The sequence below is a fragment of the Dendropsophus ebraccatus genome, chromosome 2, assembly GCF_027789765.1.
Source record: "Dendropsophus ebraccatus isolate aDenEbr1 chromosome 2, aDenEbr1.pat, whole genome shotgun sequence".
In the NCBI taxonomy this organism is placed as follows: Eukaryota; Metazoa; Chordata; class Amphibia; order Anura; family Hylidae; genus Dendropsophus; species Dendropsophus ebraccatus.
Window position 1 is genome coordinate 34,509,806 of NC_091455.1, and position 19,905 is coordinate 34,529,710.

General features: G+C 43.5%; 1 protein-coding gene across 1 annotated transcript in view; it reads left to right on the top strand.

The window, feature by feature from the left end:
- The window catches only part of CPQ (carboxypeptidase Q), a 358,322-nt gene that overhangs the window by 303,499 nt on the left and 34,918 nt on the right, over positions 1-19,905 (top strand). The gene's annotated exons all lie outside the window — the stretch shown is intronic.

Genomic DNA, 19,905 nt, shown 5'->3' on the forward strand with positions numbered 1-19,905 from the left:
TGCCCCCCGGTATGATGGTATATGTACAGTGAGGATAGATGCCCCAGGTATGATGGTATATGTACAGTGAGGATAGATGCCCCAGGTATGATGGTATATGTACAGTGAATATAGCTAGGGGGAAAATGTCTCCCGGCCAGGGTCCCAGGGACTGTTATGTGGTGCTTTGCGGGCACAGGGAAAGGTAAGTAATGACTGTTTATTATTAAGTTGCTGGACTTCTCCTTTAAACCTACAGCTTACCAGAGAGGAATAGGGACAGACTGAGACTGGGAGCCACAAGCCAGCCCAGCGGGGAGCAGACAGAAGGCAGGCAGCCATATCAACCAGCCAGTGTATTGGGGACACTCAGGCCAAATATCCCCATTCACCACCTATAGTAGTTCCAATTCTACATTTTGATGCCCGGTCCTCAGGATAGGATATCAATATGTGATCAGGGTGCAAAAAACCCACTGATCAGCTGTTCTGCAGGGCTGCCGCAGGAGAGTCTGCACTGTGAAGGGGCAAAAAGCAAATAATTTCCTTTCCTATGTAGTGGCTATGCTGAGTTACTGCAGCATACATTGCATCAGGAGTTGAGCTGCAGTAACTCAGCATAGCAACTATCCAGTAATTTTAGTTGTGGCGCTGTCCACAGCATAGATTCAGTCGCAGCAGCCCTGCAGAACCAGTTTTCGCAAAATCGTGGCAGGTCTGGAAGCCTTTACTAGGCTTCTGGCTGCCATGATAAGCACGTTGTGATTGGGAGTGGCTCTTGAAGTGGCATGATATTGCTGGGGGGGCCCAAATTGACCTCTTGCACCAGGGCCCATGAGATATTAGCTACACCCCTGGCCTGAATGTGTATGCACCCACTCTCAGTCAGGGAGCAAAACCACCTGTTGAGACATGGGGGAAACAAATGGTGCATTTATAAACCACACCCATTTTCTATTAGGACACGCTCCTTTGTCGTCTAATAACACACTTTTATATTATATTAGTTTATATTATTATTATGATTATTATATTTGTTTTACTTTTATTTATTTTATTAACTCATAGAAATTCCCAATACTTCTATACATTGCTAGTGTGAACTAACAGCATAACAATTTTTTTTTTATACTGATTGTTGTACCATGGCTTTGGCTCAGTGTTTCTCTGCACTGACCGCTCATAGTCATGTAATTTGGCTTCTTATACTTTTTAATCTCCCCTGGTTGTAAGCGCAAGCACTTGCCAAATCTCACACTAAACCCTGGGCAAATATGCTGTCATTTTATGATGTGTTGTGTAATCCACCTACTGAGGGTTCCAGTGGTGCGGCCAGTGAGTCACGTAATGAGGCTTCTGACCGATGTCATCTGTGTCTTAAGACGCTGTCTAATGTCACCCAGAGTGATCTGTGCAATTAGGCCCGGCTAATTATTCTTGGCAAAGGTCAATCTATAGCGATAGTTGCCACTTTTGTTAGCAGCATGAATGAGTAAGGTGGAGAAATCCTGTGATCTTGCATAATAAACAGAGCCCTGTACTATATCCAGATGGTAAAACCGCACTGCATTGTCTGACTCTGCTGTTTACCTAAAGAGGCGTCAGATTAATCTTCATATGAGAATGGCGAATTAAATAAATTATCAGATTACATGCCTGGGAACTCCGCGAATGTACCCTCGAGATATAGGATTACCAGATACCTCGCCGGCCCATGGTCCTGCTCAGCTTCTATATTGCATGGTTTTCGATAGCTTTCACGTACCACGTGCAATATACATTCTACAAGCAGCAGTAGGTGCTAAAACTTTTTTCTAAACTTGAAACTTTTTTTTTAAAGAACTATATTACGTAAGAAAAAAAAATTAACCCCTTAACGACATCGGGCGTAAACTTACGCCCTCGCGCCCTGGTACTTGGCGCATCAGGGCGTAAATTTACGCCCGATGTTTCCCCGATCGCTGCGTGTTCGCACACAGCGATCGGGGAAGATGGCCTGCTATAAATCATAGCAGGCCATCATAGCTTCTCGGCACGGGGGGTGGTTAACACCCCCTGTGCTTACGATCGCCGCTATAGGCTGATCAATTTAGATCAGCCAATAGCGGCGATCGGAACCTTTCCGGGTCATCGGTGAGTCGATGACCCGGAAAAAAATGGCGGTCGGTGCTGTCCGAGGACGGCACCGACCGCCATTACTGTAAAAAGTAATGGTGGCACGGCGATCAGAGTCCCACAAAATAATAAATACCTGCCCTGGACCCCTCAGCTAGGTAGCGGAGGGGTCCAGAGCAGATATTTGTACATTACTCACCTGTCCCGGGGTCCTGATCGGCGTCTTCCGGGTTCGCGGCGTCCTCCGTCATTCCGTTCGGTCTTCGGGTCTTTCCGGCGGTCCCTGTCGTCTTCTTTCGGCCATTTTCGGCTCCAGCCTCGTCATTTTCCGGATTTTGCGCTCTGCTGCCCTCTAGCGGCTGATATGTGTAATACACTTATCAGCAGCTACAGGGATGTTCAGAATGTAGAAAAAGTTTTGTTTTTTTTGCAAGTTTTTTTTTTTTTCTATTTTCCGCACCCTATCGCCGCTGAGTGTCGATCAGCATCGCACGAAAGTGCGCTGCTAATCAGCAACTCCTCCTTTTTGGCGTAGGGTGTTTTTTTTCTATATTCTACTGCCACGGTCTGCTGATAAGTGCCGCACATAAGTGCGGCATTTATCAGCAACTCCTTTGTTGGCGTAGGTTTTTTTTTTATACTTACTGTAAAAAAAACACGTAAAAAACACTACATTACACCACACTACATTGAATAAAGTTTGAGACTACACCACTACATACCCCATATACCAATCCCCGTATAAAGATGGCCCCCAGGGTGTTTTCGGCGTCAGAGGGATATGTTATTGTCTCCGACACCGAAACAGCCAGTGAGGATGAATGGGGGGATCCTTCTTTCCTCCATTCATCCTCATCATCCTCATCATCCTGTGACGTGTCTGGGGGTAGCGTAGCGTACGCTGCCCCCCAGACACGTCTTTTCTGCCAGTACCGTCCCAATAAGAGATGGCGGTATGGTGTGAAATTCTCCAAACTCTGTGAGCGTACCTCAGGGTACTCTTACAGATTTAGGGTACGTGCACACTGCGGAATCGCGACAGATAACCCTTCGTGCATTCCGCAGCTGGCACCCGCCGGCGGATTGATGCGGGCGCATGTCTCTACCCGTTTCATAGACTCCATTCTATGCACGGGCGGATTCCGTGGTCCATCCAAAGAATGAATACGTTGGACGGAGAGCGGAATCCGCCCGTGCATAGAATGGAGTCTATGACACGTGTGGAGATGTGTGCCTGCATCACTCCGCCGGCGGGTGCCAACTGTGGAATGCACGAAGGGTTATCTGTCGCGATTCCGCAGTGTGCACGTACCCTTAGAGTGTATGTAGGAAGGTACACCTGAATCCAGCCCCCAAATGCCCCCAGATGCCCCCCCATCCTCGGAACAAGTGGAAAGATCGTCCGGGAACTGATCTTCCCACTGCTGGATAAAGGTCACCACCACCTGTACGGGGATAACTTTTATACCAGCACCCCCTCTTCCGGTCCCTCGCTGCCCGAGCTACTGTAGCTTGCGGCACGATCCGAACATATCAGAAGCAGTAATAGAGCCCTAATATTTAGCAGCCATGGAGCGGACTTCTGGATATGAAGGACCCCGTATCGCACCAGGACAACATTTTCCAGGTGACGTCCCCCACACTGGAGAAAGGGAGACCCCAGAAGAAGTGCAGAGTGTGGCGTAACAGGAGGATCAGGAAGGACACCATTTTCCAGTGTGACACCTGTCCTGATCCCCCCGGCCTCTGCATACTGGATCGCTCCAAGGCGTACTACACGTCATTGGAGTTCTACATTATCTAAATTCTGTCCCTTATTCCTATTTCAGGGGTCACGTTGATCCAGGGATTATTCTGATTGCCATTATGGAGTCGGGAAGGAATTTTTCCCCTGTGATGAGGCTACTGTCGTCTGCCTTATGAGGGTTTTTTGCCTTCCTCTGGATCAACACAGATTGAGTTTGATGGACACCTGTCATTTCCAACCTTATAAACTAATAATTGGCCTAATACCCCCAAATAAATTAGAATGGTCCTTTTTCCCCAGCTAAGTAGGTATGGCCGCCATTCCCATTAGAGGATGCCATGATGCAATTACAAAGCCTCTGTGCGGCCAGGACAGTAGAAACCCCCCACAAGTGACCCCATTCTGGAAACTACACCCCATAAGGAATCTAACAAGGGGGGCAGCGGGGATATGGCCCCCTGGTGACGGCCACATTTGGGACGTGAAAATGAAAAAAATGGTATTTTTTATTTTCTCGGCACATGTTCTACGTAAGTGACTGTCACCAGTGGGGTCCATATCCTCACTGCACCCCTTGTTAGATTCCTTATGGGGTGTAGTTTCCAGAATGGGGTCACTTGTCGGGGGTTTCTACTGACCTGGCAGCACAGGAGCTTTGTAATTGCGACATGGCCTCCATCCTCCATTCCAGCCTCTAAATGGCACTCTGTCCCTTTGGTGGCTTGCCCTGTGCCCATATGGCACATTATGCCCACATATGGGGTATTTTCGTACTCTGGGGAAACTACCCTACACTTTTTGTGTTCATTTTCTTTTTTAACCCCTTGTGGAAATGGAAAAAATCAAGGCTAGACCAACATTTAGTGTAATTTTTGTAAAATTTTTACTCTAAATCATTAATCTTGTCATGATTTTTTCATTTTCACAAGGGGCTAAAAGATAAAAAAAAAAATAAATGTGTAGAGCAATTTCCCCTGAGTACGGAAATATCCCACATGTGGACATAAAGCGCCATGTGGGTGCAGGGTAAGCCTCCGAAGGGAAGGAGCGCCATTTCGTTTTTGAAGGCTGGATTTGGATGGAATGGATTTCGAGGGGCCATGTTGCATTCAAAAGGCCTCTGTGTTGCCAAGACAGTTGAAACCCCCCACAAGTGACCCCATTATGGAAACAACACCCCTCAAGGAATGTAACAAGGGGTGTAGTGAGCATATGGACCCCACTGGTGACGGGCACAAATGTGGAACAATGTGGCGTGAAAATGAAATATTACATTTTTACACTATAATGTTGGTTTAGCCTTGAATTTATCATTTTCACAAGGGGTTAAAAGAGAAAAAAACACACAATATGTGTAGAGCAATTTCCCCCGAGTCCGTAAATACCCCACATGTGGACATAAAGCGCCATGTGGGCGCAGGGCAAGCCTCCAAAGGGAAGGAGCGCCATTTGGATTTTGGAGGTTGGATTTGGCTAGAATGGATGATGAACGCCATGTCGCATTTACAGAGCCCTCGTGCTGCCAAAACACTGGAAACCCCCCACAAGTGACCCCATTCTGGAAACTGCACCCCTCAAGGAATCTAACAAGGGGTGCAGTGAGGATATGGACCCCTTGATGACGGGCACATTTGTGCCATGAAAGTGAAAAAATGAAATTTTTTACTTTTACGTCACATTGTTCCACATTTGTGCCCGTCACCAGTGGGGTCCATATGCTCACTGTGCCCCTTGTTAGATTCCTTGAGGGGTGTAGTTTCCAGAATGGGGTCACTTGTGGGGGGTTTCCAGTGTCTTGGCAGCACGAGGGCTCTGTAAATGCGACATGGCCCTTGAAATCCTTTCCGGTGAAATTCAGCTTCCAAAAGCCAATTGGCGCTCCTTCCCTTTGGAGGCTCGTCCTGCGCCCCCTTGGCACTTTATCGCCACATGTGGGGTATTTCCGTACTCGGGAGAAACTGCGCTACACATTTTGTGTCTTTTTTTTCCTCTTATCCCTTTAAGAAAATGAAAAATTGAAGGCTAGAACAACGTTTTAGTGTAAAAAATAAATTTTTCTTTTTTCACGCCATATTGTTCGGAAAATCTGTGAAGCACCTGTGGGGCCAAGTGCTCACCGCACCCCTTGTTACATTCCTTGAGGGGTGTAGTTTTTTAAATGGTGTCCCTTTAGGGGTGTTTTTTAGGTTTTGGCACCCCAGAGCCTCTGCCAACCTGAAGTGGTACAGTCAGAAATGACCAAATATAACGGAGGCGTTGAAATTCACTAGGCGCTCCCTTATATCTGAGGCTTGTGGTTGCGTCAAATAGCGCAATAGGGCCACATATGGGGTATTTCTATAAACTGCAGAAACGGGGCAATAATTATTGGGGTGCATTTCTCTGGTAATAGGTTTATAATTATGAAAAATATTGGATTACAATAAAATCTCTGCACAGAAAATTAAAATTTTCTAATTTCTTACACACTTAGCTTTTATTTCTGTGACTCCCCTAAAGGGTTAAAACACTTTCTGGATATGCTTTTGCAGAGTGTGGGGGGTGCAGTTTCTGAAATGGGGTGCTTTGTGGGGCTTTCTAACATACAGGCCCCTCAAATACACTTTAAACCTGAACAGGTCCCTAAAAATATCTGATTTTGAAATTTTACTGAAAATTTGGAAATTTGCTGCTAATGTTTTAAGCTTCCTATTGTCTAAAAAAAATGAAAGATCGTTTAATAAATGCCGCCAACATAAAGTAGACATGTTGCTAATGCTATTTAATACATAATTTATGTGGTATAACCACTTTCTGTATACGCAAAAAAGTTTCAAAGTTGGAAAAATGCAGTTTTTCACATTTTTTACATTATTTGGGTTTTTTTCATAAAGATTCGTTATGAGTATCGACTTCAATTTACCAGAAATGTAAAGTACAATATGTCACGAGAAAACAATCTCAGAATCAGCCAGATAGGTAAAAGCATCCCGAAGTTATTAATGAATATAAAGTGACACTGGTCATATTCATAAAATTTGTCTCTGTCATTAAGGCCATTTCAGGCTCTGCCCTTAAGGGGTTAAACTTAATGGGGAACTCCAGTGAACCTATAAAAAAAATGCATAAAAAGCATTTAGATGCACTCACTGATCCCCAGTGATTGTTTTACAGCTTTCCCACTTGTCTATGCTGCTCCCAGCCCCTGATTCAAACTGTTACAAATGATCCCAGTTTTAAGTCATGTCACCCAGCCGGGAAACTATGTCTCCCAGCATGCATTGCACCTCAGAACCAACTGCTGGGTATCTGCCCCTGTCTTGTAGTATTTGCCCCTTCTTCTGCTTTTCACATAAAACACAGTATCCATCCATGTATCTATTTAGCTATCTATCTGTTCATCTACGTAGATAGGTTAGAAAAAAAGAGGGATGAAACAACAGTGTCTCCTTTCCCTTATACAACTCAGGAGAGACTGTTGTTTCCCTGCCCTTGATCAGGTGATCACTGTGTGATGTCAGTGGTGGGCGGGTTTACATATGAGGCGTTACATCTTGCCTGACAACAGAAGAGACAGAGTTCATGTGACCGCTGTCTCAGAAGGGAGGGGGAGGACAGAGGAGTGGAGACAAAGCGCACCAGGAAGTGAGGATTTTCAACAGATTCAGGGTGCATCAGTATTTGAGGATCAGTAAAAACTGACAGGATGGAGCCTTCCCAGGTCTTTCTAGGCAGTGCTGCAGTGGAAAAAGATGATCCATCAGTGTGTTGTCCATTAAAAAATGACCCATTGACTTCTATTGGAGCTTTGGTTTAAAAAAAATAAATAATGGACTTAATGAGGACAGGTCCTACTTTTTTTGGAATTGATCAGTGGTCAAAAACATCCATTTTTAAAGTAAATGTGTGTGGGATCGCTGATCGTCTGGGCAGCCGCAGCGGCTGATCATCGTTTTGTGAAATAGGGCCTTAAGGCCCCGTGCACACAGAGCAAAAGCGGCGGCTCCCCTCTTCGCACTGAAGAAGGAACATGTTCATTCTTCAGCACCAAGAGATACGGCGCGCGAGCCTCGCATAGAGTGTCAATACGACACGGAGGCTGGCGGCATTCCGCGGCGGACAGTTCCGCTGCATTTGCTCTGTGTGCACGGGGCCTAAGAGGTAAAAGGCATTAACACCCAGTGAGTAGGCAGATGTGGAATAGGAGGCAGTTTACACAAAGATGAGGAAAAACTGACACTGTATACGGACTCCCTAGGGCGGCATCCAACTTCTCCAGATGCCAAGAATCAAATGCAGAGCATTTGGGTTCGGAAAACGTTGCTGAATCCGACCTGTTAGGCAGTTAGGCATGTCTGCTCAACGCTACAGATGAACACTCAGCCAAGCTTTTGGCTGATAATTGTCTTATAGCTCTTCAACTTTCAGGATATCAGTCAAGCCTGACTAGCTGGAGTATAAACGGAGCCTCCACATCTACTCCCACATGACTGGATAGTTGGCCCCGTTGTTCAAAGTTTTTTTGCTGGTTCTGTGTGGAATTAAAGAACATCAGAACTCTGTCCCGCTTACCTGTCAGGTCCTAGGGCCTATCTCTGGTACACAGTACCTGGGACCAGACAGGTTCTCTTTAACAGTGTCAGGTTTAATTGGAGAGTGGCAGACTGTGCAGGGACACGACCCTTGAAAACAAATAAGTTCTCTTTAACAGAATGGTCCAAATAATCCATCCAGATTTTACTTTAGTAAAGGTTGTTTTAGGGTTTTTTTCAGTGTTTCCTTTATGTGTTTCTTTTTTATTACAAATGTTTCCATTCTTAACTATATTCTGTATGTTTGTTCTTATCGGCCAGCCAAGCTATAGATATTAATGTTTTGAAGTTTTTCTTGGCATGCATACGATGTTGGTGCTGGGTGGCTTGGAATGTTTAAGCCATTAAAAGGACCCTGGGAAAAGAAGTAGAAGTTGGAAGCCACAAAGGCATAAAAACAGCTTCTCGGCCAATTGTAGAAAAAGTGCCAGTAGTTGTTTTAATGTTAAAAGACCTAAAGTTATAAAAGCATTAGGCGAAATTCATTAGAAGCAGCTGGACCAACAGCCAATCTATTTATAAGATGTTTAGAACGTAATCTTATTTTACTTGAACTACTTACAGAAGTGAAAAGCCATGCAAGCCTATTTTTGATAAGCCCTTACGGCCTTTTTAAGCCGCGCTTGTCAAAATAACGTGGATGATGGTTTTGCCTGTTTTCCAGGAGGAAATACACTATATATATATCCCTCTACCTTCTAAACTTGGCAGCTTGCGTTCTACATTAATGGGCCGCTACCAAAAACATTTTATAAAAGCCCCTTTATTGCACATTAAAGGTGTTATTGAATAGGATTAGAAAAGGGGGACTGCTTTCCTCCAGAAACAACACCACATCGGTCCATGAATTGTGTCTGGTAGTCTAGGTCAGCACGATGAAACTGAATGGGAATGAGCTACAATACCACACACATAACCTGTAGACAAGTGGGGCACTTTTTTTTTTTTTTTAGAAAGGGGATTAGACATGGCAGCTTTCTTTAAAAAAAAAAAAAAAAAAAAAAACAGCACCACACCTGTCCAGAGGTTGCACTATATATTACAGCTCATCTTCAGTAAAGCGAATGTACCATTAGGGAAGGCTTTTTTTTTTTACATTACCTGGTCGGGGCTGGCACAGGGATCCTGGTGGTGCAGTCCTGTTTTCCAAACACTACCCACTTCTCGTGCCACCAATGTAATGATAATCCCTCCCCTCGGTGATGTTGCCCTTTTGATTCTAATGAAGGCATGTCTCTGAGGGGAGGGGTTATTGTCACATTGGAGGCACCCACCCATCTCCAGTGCACAGAGCCGGGGTTATGCACAAGAATAAGATGGTGCCGAGTGCAGGAGCATGGCAGCATTTTGAAAAAATAACTGTTACACCAGGATCCCCATGCCGGCGCCGACCAGATAATGTAAAAAAGACAAATGCCTTCCCTAATTGTACATTTGTTTTAAACTGAATGGCACTGAGCTGCCCCACATACAACTTGAGAACAGGTGTGGTACTTTTTTTGAAAGAAAGCCTTCATGGTTTTATAATTCCAGACAACTCCTTTACATTTCAGGGAAGATCTAGGGCATTTTTAAGGCTTATTTTTATACTTGCCAATATTTTATTTGGAAATTTAAGCCCCACCCATGAGGTACCCAGGAAGCTCTCCAATGCCCATCCTTTAGGCAGGGTTTACCCATTCTTGCCCTGATTTACAGTATTGTCAATGACAAGTATGTGTTTCTATTCTAAGATGGAATCACTTTAAATAAAAAAACTTACATGAAGAACCACCAAATACAAAGATCATATCCGGGGTTAACTGGCCCTCACAGGTACGGGCCATTCCCCTTGGGCCCCCTGAATAGCGCACAATTCACTGATCTTGCACAAATCACAGTAAGGCTGGGTGCACACTGTATTTTTGCAATCCATTTTTTTTCATCTGTTTTTGCAAAAAAAAAAAAAAAGACATAAAAAAACGAATGTGTTTACATCAATTTTGATCCATGTTTCCATTGACTTTCATTACAAAAAAATTCTTTGTCAATTCTTTGAGCGGACGGTGGAATCTGCCCGAGCATAGAATGGAGATTATGACATGGACGGGGAGTCAAGCAGGAGTGCCCAGGGCGAGCGGCGGAATCCACCGGATGGTATCTGTACGGATTCCATTGCGTGAACGCACCCTAATATAGTAGAAAGGTTCCCAGTTAGTCAGAGCTCATATAGTGTCTACCTGTTTTGTTTTTTTTTGTGGCTTTTTATTATCTGCTAAAGGACATTTTACCAATTTCTCTCCTTTTAATGTGCACTACATTGGAAGTGGCTTTTATATCAAACCTCTCATAGTTCTCCTTGATAGCCCGGGTTGTAACTCTCTTACTTCTGCCCTTTGCAAATGTTTAATTGCGTTCCATTAGCACTTGCCAAGAATGACTCTTTTTTGGGCAGAATAACCGCGTACTTGAAGTATAGTTTCTTTTTTGTGTTGGTTATTTGATGGTTTCAGAAGGACAAGAGACGGAATCAGAAAACACTCGACTGCATCCAGTGTCTAATTTTATTTTAGGAATAATTGCATTTTTGTTCTGAACCAATAATACACAGATATGCGAGACTTTTATACTGTGTTAAATGGAGGGAATGATCCTTTATTCAGTGATGCAAAACGTGTGCATTGTTAATGTAGCAGATTTATTGACTGTTTTTCCTTTCTGAACGAGGCTTCTTTGTCTCATAAACTGTTGTCTGTAATTACTTTCTCCTTTATTATGATACTTACCATTGATTACCTAAACTATTGATAATGCCACCGCTTAATATACAGTATATACTTACTTTAATATAGAGAGTATCAACAGTAATTAGGAATTATTTTTTTTTTTCGTTAAAGGGGACCTGTCAAGACAATCCATCAAATGGGCAAAGATTAAATTATTATTATTATTATTATTATTATTATTATTATTATTATTATTATTATTATGGCAGGTTGTAGCCCAGTCTGAAGTGATGGGTTTTTAAGTTACTTTTAAAGGTTGTGATGGTGGTTGAGAGCCAGATGTGTCGGGAGTAGTGTTGAGCGAACTTGCCAAACTGTTCCGGCTCTGTGATGTTCTCCAAATGCTTGGCATCTGGCTGCTGGAGAAGTTGGATGCCGTCCTAGGGCTGCCATGCCTATACATGCCTATAGCTGTAGGATTTCCAGGGCATTTAGGCAGGCCTGTGGAGTCGGAGTCGGAGTCGGAGCTAGCTTTGGCTGGAGTCGGAAAAAAAAAACGTACCGACTCCGACTCCAGCTTTAAAAAAATCTTTTAAAAATGTAGAATTGAATTTGAATATGAATTTTACAAGTTTTGCTCATGAATATATATTATGAGCAACATTCTAATAGGACACTGGCCCTATTACATAAGGGTGGTCATGGAAAAGTTGTCGGTCACTATTTGGCAGTTTGTTTCTGAGCTGGAAGAGTCCATTGTGTGGGGGGAGATCTGTGCTGTTCTCTTCCTGGATGCTGGATGACTGTATATGAGCAGCAGTGTAATATGAAGATATCCTGTGTAATATAGAGGAGGAGGAGAAGACATAAGAAGTGTAGCAGTAACCTCTGTCCTCAGTGTGGTATTTTCTCTCTGGGAGAAGATTGTGTGTTTTTCTTCAGTGTTCTATGGCTGCAGCTGTGTGTGTGTGTGTGTGTGTGCTATGGCTGCAGTAGACTGTGTGTGTGCTATGGCTGCAGTAGACTGTGTGTGTGCTATGACTACAGCAGGCTGTGTGTGTATGTGTGTGTACTATGGCTGCAGCAAGCTGTGTGTGCACACTATGGCTGCAGCAGGCTGTGTATATGTGTGCTATGGCCACAGCAGGCTGTGTGTGTGTGGTGTGTGCAAGCTATGTGTGTGCTATTGCTGCAGCAGGCTGTGTGTGTCCGTGTGCTATTGCTACAGCACGCTGTTTGTGCGTGTGCGCTATGGCTGCAGCAGGTTGTGTATGTGTGTGTGTGTGTGTGTGCTATAGCTGCAGCAGGCTGTGTGTGTGTGTGTGTATGCTATGGCTGTAGCAGGCTGTGTGTGTGTGCGTACAATTGCGTGCCCCCACATTGACCTTCTATATCACTGTGTGACCTCTATATCACTATGTGTGACCCCTCTCTATATTACTATGTGTGACCCCCTGTATATCACTATGGCTGACCTCTATATCACAGGTATCTGGCATTGTTAGCAGTGTTTCTTTAAGTATGGTGACTATTTAGTTAGAAACATAGAAGACTGTCAGCAGGAAAAGACTACCTGCTCCATCTAGTCTAGTTCTGAGTTGTTCAGGACATGGAGGCTGGAGACTGGCTGCATCCACTGCACACACAGGAGAAGCTGCTTTATATGTTTCCTTATTCCCTCAGAATTAACCTTAGGATCATGTAGGACATTAGGGAGAAGCTGCTGAGCCAGTGTGATAATAACTCCCCTGGTATATGACTGGCCATTTATGAAGGAGCAGGAGTCGGAGTCGGGAGTCTGAGTCGGTCCTGATAAAATTCAGGAGTTGGAGTCAGAGCTGCGGCTTACCGACTCCACAGCCCTGCATTTAGGTTCAGAGAACGTTGCTGAACCCAAACAAGTTCGCTCAACACTTGTCGTGAGTTCCAGAGTATTGGGGAATCTCAAGAGAAACCTTGGAGGTGATTGTGTGAAAAACAGACAAGGGGAGAGCACAGACGGAGGTCTTGGGAGGATCGGGGGTTGTGTGAGGGGTGGTACCGGGAAACCAGGTAACAGATGTACGGAGGGGATAGGTTGGGGATGACCTTGTATGTCATGATTAACAATTTGAACTGAATTCTTTGGTCAATGAAGAGCTAGTGAAGGGATCGGCAGAGGGGAGAGATGATTTAGATGGGCAGCAGAGTTGAGGATAGACTCGCAGGGAGCACTGGTGTTGGAAGGCCGGAGAGGAGAATGTTGCAATAGTGGGAGATGATGAGGGCATCTACCAGCCGTTTTGTTGAGTTAGAGTTGAGGAAAGAGCAGATTCCATAAATGTTTCTGAGTTGAAGGTGGTCAGGACCTGGATTGCAGATGAATGATGATGCTGTGAGTCTAGAGCAGTAAGTTAGCGCTCTGAAGATTCGGTAGCTCACTGCATCATGATTTTTTTTTTTTTAATCTTTATTACATTAAACTTAACATTACATAACATACATCTTTACTTCTGTTCCAATCCATTTTTTTTATTCCCTCCCTTTCCCTTTCACGACCCTCTGAATTCTTATATACCAGGCAATACAACAATACAAAATGTTCATTTTGGGTCCTGACTCTCCAACTGTGTCATAATTCAGTATGCTGCAGTGATTCCTGTTCACAGGGGTGTGTTGAATCCATGAAATGTCCAGCATATAGAGCGTGTTTCATGGACCCCTTCCCTATACCTCGGCCTCAGCACAGGTAGGTTACACACAGTCCGTGCAGTGGACTTACTGTACATATACTTTACTATTACACTTGCAGTCAATGTTTTAAATACATTTATAAATGAGTTTCTATTGATTCATTCTGGGGGCTTGTCAGGTATGGGAGCTGTACATGTTAATAAGAATACGATTGTAACATGTGGGTGGCTCAATATTAAAAGCACATGCTGCTAAGTTATAAATAAGAAAATTACAGGCTGCAGCTGCCATACACTTTCTCGGGAAGAAATACAATGTGTCTTTATAAACCTGCAGATTATAGTCAGAACTCATGTAACAATGGGATTTTTTTGCTACATTTTTCCTGACTTTCACCTAGATTACAACACCCCACTTCCTAGTCTACATTGGTATCCTGATCCAGTCCATATTTTGTATGGGGAGGGTCACAAATTATGGTGCCTGTCATATTTATATAGTGACTGCATAATAGCAGCTTTTCTTGCCTCTTCCCAGTGTGGCGAGGTTAGTGGGAAGGGTTTCCTGAGAGGACTCATGGTTTCTATTGTTTTGACAGATTTATTATTACTTAAAGGTAACCTGTCACCATGGAAATGCTACGTAAGCTATCAGCATCATATTATAGAGCAGAAAAAACTAAGCAGATTGATATATATCTTTATGGAAAAAGTTTTCATATAACTTGTAATTTATTGATTGAAGTCTCGGATGTTTCCATGATAAGGAGTCTAGTGGGTGGTCCTAACATTGAGTGATACCGCCCACTGCAGGGATTACAAGTTACAAATATCAGTCTGCTCAGCCCTTCCTGCTCTATAACGTGATGGCAACAGATTAGATAAGATTGTCTTACTGACAGGTTACCTTTAAACATAAATTGGTGCAAATTATGGGGCAAATCTAATCATAGCTGGGGTTGCATTCAATTTCTGACCGATTTGTCACATTAGAACAGCCAAAAATGTGCCATTTTTTAAAAGAGGACCTCTGGTCACTGTATAAAAATTATTTTGTAGCTTCAGGTTTCGTTTGTATTGTGTTACGTTACCCCTTCCATTTGCAAGATATAAACATTTTACTACTTGGTTGAACCTTATTTTGAAAAGGTGGATGACTGCTTGGAAGGGGAAATGATTTAGACCCCCTCAGCCTGATTCATAACCCCTTAGGATCCCTTTACACAGACTGATTATTGTTTAGCAGGAATGATCACTGCCGATAATCTCTTGAGGAAGCCGTAGGAACGGCAGAACACGCATGTTGTTTATCCCCTCTCTGGCCCTGTATCTTTGCTGTACACTTGGTGACTTATATGCTGTGTTTTTTTTTTTTACTTTTGTGTACACTGCATTAATTACTATTTTTGATGTGTTTCGGATTCGGAGCGGAATCCACGTCGGGGGCTCCACGCGGAATTCCGCCACTTTTGCTCAGTGTGAATATACCCTAATCTCTGCAGAGAAACACCAGTCTCACTGATCGGCGCTCACTTATATTTACACCTCCCAGTTTGGCTAATACCTCCAGCTACTGTATGTACAGTTGTTCTTCAAACAGTGCTTTTGTCATGCTATGTATGCTTATTCTTCACACAGTGCTGTCGTCATGCTATGTACGCTTATTCTTCACACAGTGCTTTCGTCATGCTATGTACGCTTATTCTTCACACAGTGCTTTCGTCATGCTATGTACGCTTATTCTTCACACAGTGCTTTCGTCATGCTATGTACGCTTATTCTTCACACAGTGCTTTCGTCATGCTATGTACGCTTATTCTTCACACAGTGCTGTCGTCATGCTATGTACAGTTGATCTTCACACAGCGATGTCATAATGCTATGTAGAGTTTTCCCACACACTGTGCTGTTGTCATGCTATGTACGGTTATTCTTTACACAGCACTGTCATCATGCTATGTATGGTTATTCTTCACACAGCACTGTCATCATGCTATGTATGGTTATTCTTCACACAGCACTGTCGTCATGCTATGTATGGTTATTCTTCACACAGCACTGTCGTCAGTCTATATACAGTTGTTCCTCACACCGCTCTGTTCTTTTTCTTGTCTATTTTCTACCACTTTTTCTCACAAAACATTCATATCCTTGAAAGAGAAGTAGTGACATCCGACGCATGTTACAGGGTACATTATACGGTTATAAGACAGCATGGAGGACCAGTTTGGATATACTGTCATTATCTTCAGTGGAAAATGTAATTCATGGATGAACTGAGACATGATGTGGAGCTCTGGCTCCAAATTACAGCCTGACGGGATTTACCAATGTTTCTGCTAAGGATAGGTTAGAGGAGCAATCACGGCGACAAACAGGTGGATGAGACTGCCAGGAAAGTGGACAGGGTAATGATAGAGTAGGAGAACATCCTTGTCATTAGCGGACTCTTCTGACACCTTCACTTGTTTTTTTTTTGTTCCAAACTTCTAAGTACAAGTTGAACTTTGAGCAATCGGCTTCACTGGACAGCGGTGTGTGAGGTCGGGAGAGGATGAAAGCTGTGTAATAGACCTGCTGGTGCCTGGCATAGAATCTGTAATGATCCCGGTAAAAAAAAAATGGTCCTTGGAAATGATTGAATCTTTATTGTATTACTTTTTCCAAATTCACTTAAATTAACTAGGAAGAGTCTCTAAATGCGATCTCTATGCGGCAATTATATTGTGATAAAACCGTGAAGAATAATTTTTATTTCATTGTATTTAGTGGTAATTGACTTGAAGAGGTTATTACGTCTCCAGTAAATAGAGTTTATTCTTTCTATAATTAAATGTTGCACAATGTTCCAATATATTTTTGGAATTAATTACTTATAATTTGTAAGATTTCGGCTTGCTGTAATTTTAAAAGGACCTTTAAGGGATAGTCTCAGTAGTGTCGCAGTGCTGTATCTATCCTATGACAGACAGAAATGGCATCTGATGGATCCAGTATAATGGGATCCATTGGGCCCCAGCATTTTGACCATGAATGCTGCACTATTCTTACCATCAAATCTGATGGTGCTACCAACAGTCGACAGCCTTACTATTGCACAGGGGCATAATGAGAAGTGGTCGGGCCCCATAGCATACTATTGATTGCCCCCCCCCCACACCCACTAAAGACTAAGCTGTCATGTGTATTCCTAAGCTTATGTTACATGGTTATGATATATATATTAAGAGTATTATAGCGCTAGTATATACACAACAGAAATTATCACCATACTGTACATATCCGTTACACTTTTACTGACCAAATCCTATATGCCGAGACTGATATTACCAATAAACAAAGGGCAACTATTACCATCACACCATGACCACAAACATTACCACCATACTCTTGCTAACCAAATCCAGTATACTAAGACAAATAATAGAAACAGTACCAATTTACAGGGGACAATTATCACCACATACTGCCTAATACAACCACATACTGACTAATTTGACCACTACTACTGAATACAATCTGTACAAGGACCAATATCACCTGATACAGTGACCATATAGCTGGAGATATCAGCTCCACACAGGCTCTGCAGACCATACAAGTGACTACAGTGCAGTTGTAGCCAGTGACTCACGAGAACATCTTCCTTAAATGAATCACAGGAGGTCCCCAATTACAGTTGCTCACTTTTCCTTTTCTTCTCTATCAGGCCTGGGCTGTCATGAGGACTTCTCTTCCCCGTAGGATCTGCCAGAAAAACATTTTATGCTTCTCACTCATGCACCACCATCATCCTTAACGTCTATATTTTCGCATATGTGCCCTTTAAATAGTGGTTAGTCCCCTCTGTATCCATATAGTAAAAGACCCTTCTGTACCACCATATATTATTTAGGTTGTGCAAGTAGCCCCCCTAGTAGGTACTATCCCCCATGTAGCTGTTTCCCCCATAGGTAGTGTCCCTGATAGGTAGGCATTCTTCTGTAATTAACCCCCCTAGTAGTAAGCCCACTAGTATAGTAGTAGTAGTACACCCCATGTAGACATTAGCCCCCCTCCCCTCCTTCACATGTAGCCATCCCCCTGTAAATAAACCCCCTCCTCAATGCAGGCACGACCCTGTAAATTAACCCCTCTCTCCAATGTTAGTATCCATTTGTAAGTTAGTAGCAGACGGACCCTGTAGTAGCCACTATGACTGTTACGACGGTAGTTCCGCCCCTGTTATCTTCTGTTTCATTCAGGCTACATACATAAGGATCAGGAGGATCATAAGGATTATCAGAAATATCTGCTAATTATCACCTATAATTAGGGATGACCGAACTTCTGAAAAGTTCTGTTCGGTTCGATCCAGCGAACTTTCGTGAAGTTCGGATTCGTACGAACTGAACCTAAAACGAACCTTGCTATAACGGCTGAATAATTGCAGCTACAATAGTGGGAGTCTAATAGGGTATAGTTTTGTTTAGTTGCAGTTGCTGTTACAATAAAAAAAGTGGAAAAAATCAAAGTGCAAAAATTGTGAAAAAAAATTAGCCTAGGTGTAAGTGATTACACGGGACATAGGACACAAAGTTCCTTGGACTCAGTAGGGTGGAAAACAGACATTTGACAGTGGAACCAGCAGCAATAATAGTACTGTATTGGACCCAGTGTGGTGGAGAACAGACAATTGACGGAGGAGGAGGAGGCAGTAGCACTTGATTGCACCCAGCCCAGTATGGTTGAAAAGAGACTATTGGAGGAGGCACCACTTGATTGCACCCAGCCCTGTATGATTGAGAACAGACTACTTGAGGAGGAGGAGGAGGAGGAGGAGGAGGAGGAGGCAGTACCTGATTGCACCCAGCCCTGTATGATTGAGAACAGACTACTTGAGGAGGAGGAGGAGGAGGCAGTACCTGATTGCACCCAGGCCATTATGATTGAGAGCAGACTATTCATGAAGAAGAAGGAGGAGGATGTTCAGCCTTGGAGTGGTGGCCTGGGAATCCTCACTGATGATGTTGTTCACCGCTTTTTCAAGAACACAAAGGAGTGGGATGATGTCGTTGATGCCTGCTCATGGAGTCGCGTCCTCAAAAGGGATCAACAATTGGCAGGACATGTTTGAAGAAACCTGTGCACTATGAGGTTTATCACATGTGCCATACAAGGTGTATGACGCAGCCCTCCCTGTTGCACTGCAGAAAAAAGGTTCCTCCCTTTGTGGGCTACAACACTTCCCACCGTTAGTTGACCTTGGGTCAGCCATTCATATATCTCCTACCTGATGGTCCAGAGGAGCTCCTGCCCACTGTGGCTCCATTCACCCAGGTTTACAAAATGGAGGACAGTCTGAGAGCACTGGGCCTGACAACGTTGGTAAGTCACCGGGGCAGGTTGGACTGCAGTCAAAGCAGTGGATGGTTGCAAGCTGGTGGAGGCAGAACTTTTGCAGAACTGGCCCCCTAAAGCATCGGGGAGGTGACAGTGGCCAGAATGGGCTAACTTTCTGGTAGTCTTCTGGGGGAATGTTGACCCCATGGGCACTAACAGACATGTACTGCCCTTGCCCATAATTAAAGGACCAGACATCAGCACTGGGGTGCATGGTCTTGGACACCAAGAATCCCAATGAGTCGCCAACATTTTTCTACACAACTGTGCAGTGATGGGACAGCCGATGAACTTTTTTTTTGTCGGACAAGTGATGGGACTTTTTTTTGGACTTTTTTTTTTTTAAACTTTTTGTTGTTGCAGCTAAACTGGGTTCTCCTATTTTTTGAACCTTATTGTAAAGATATGAACTGATTTTCCCTTAATAAATTCAATAGGCTTGAACACTGACGTTGCTTTCATGTGTCTTGGTTGATACTCACAGACTGTCACATTACATTTTTGATTAGGCAGCACCCATCTGAGGACACTAATTTAAGGTCTCACCCTAACAGGGGTGACGTCACACATCTTGAAATTCTCAGAAAACCAGGATACAAGGGATTATAGGAGTAATAATCCCTTGTATCCTGGTCTATTCTGTTAAAAAAGTACAATTTTGCATCGTTGTTGTTATTTTTACCAGATTCGTAGCAAACTTTCTCAAAGTTCGGTTCGGTGCCGAACCAAACTTT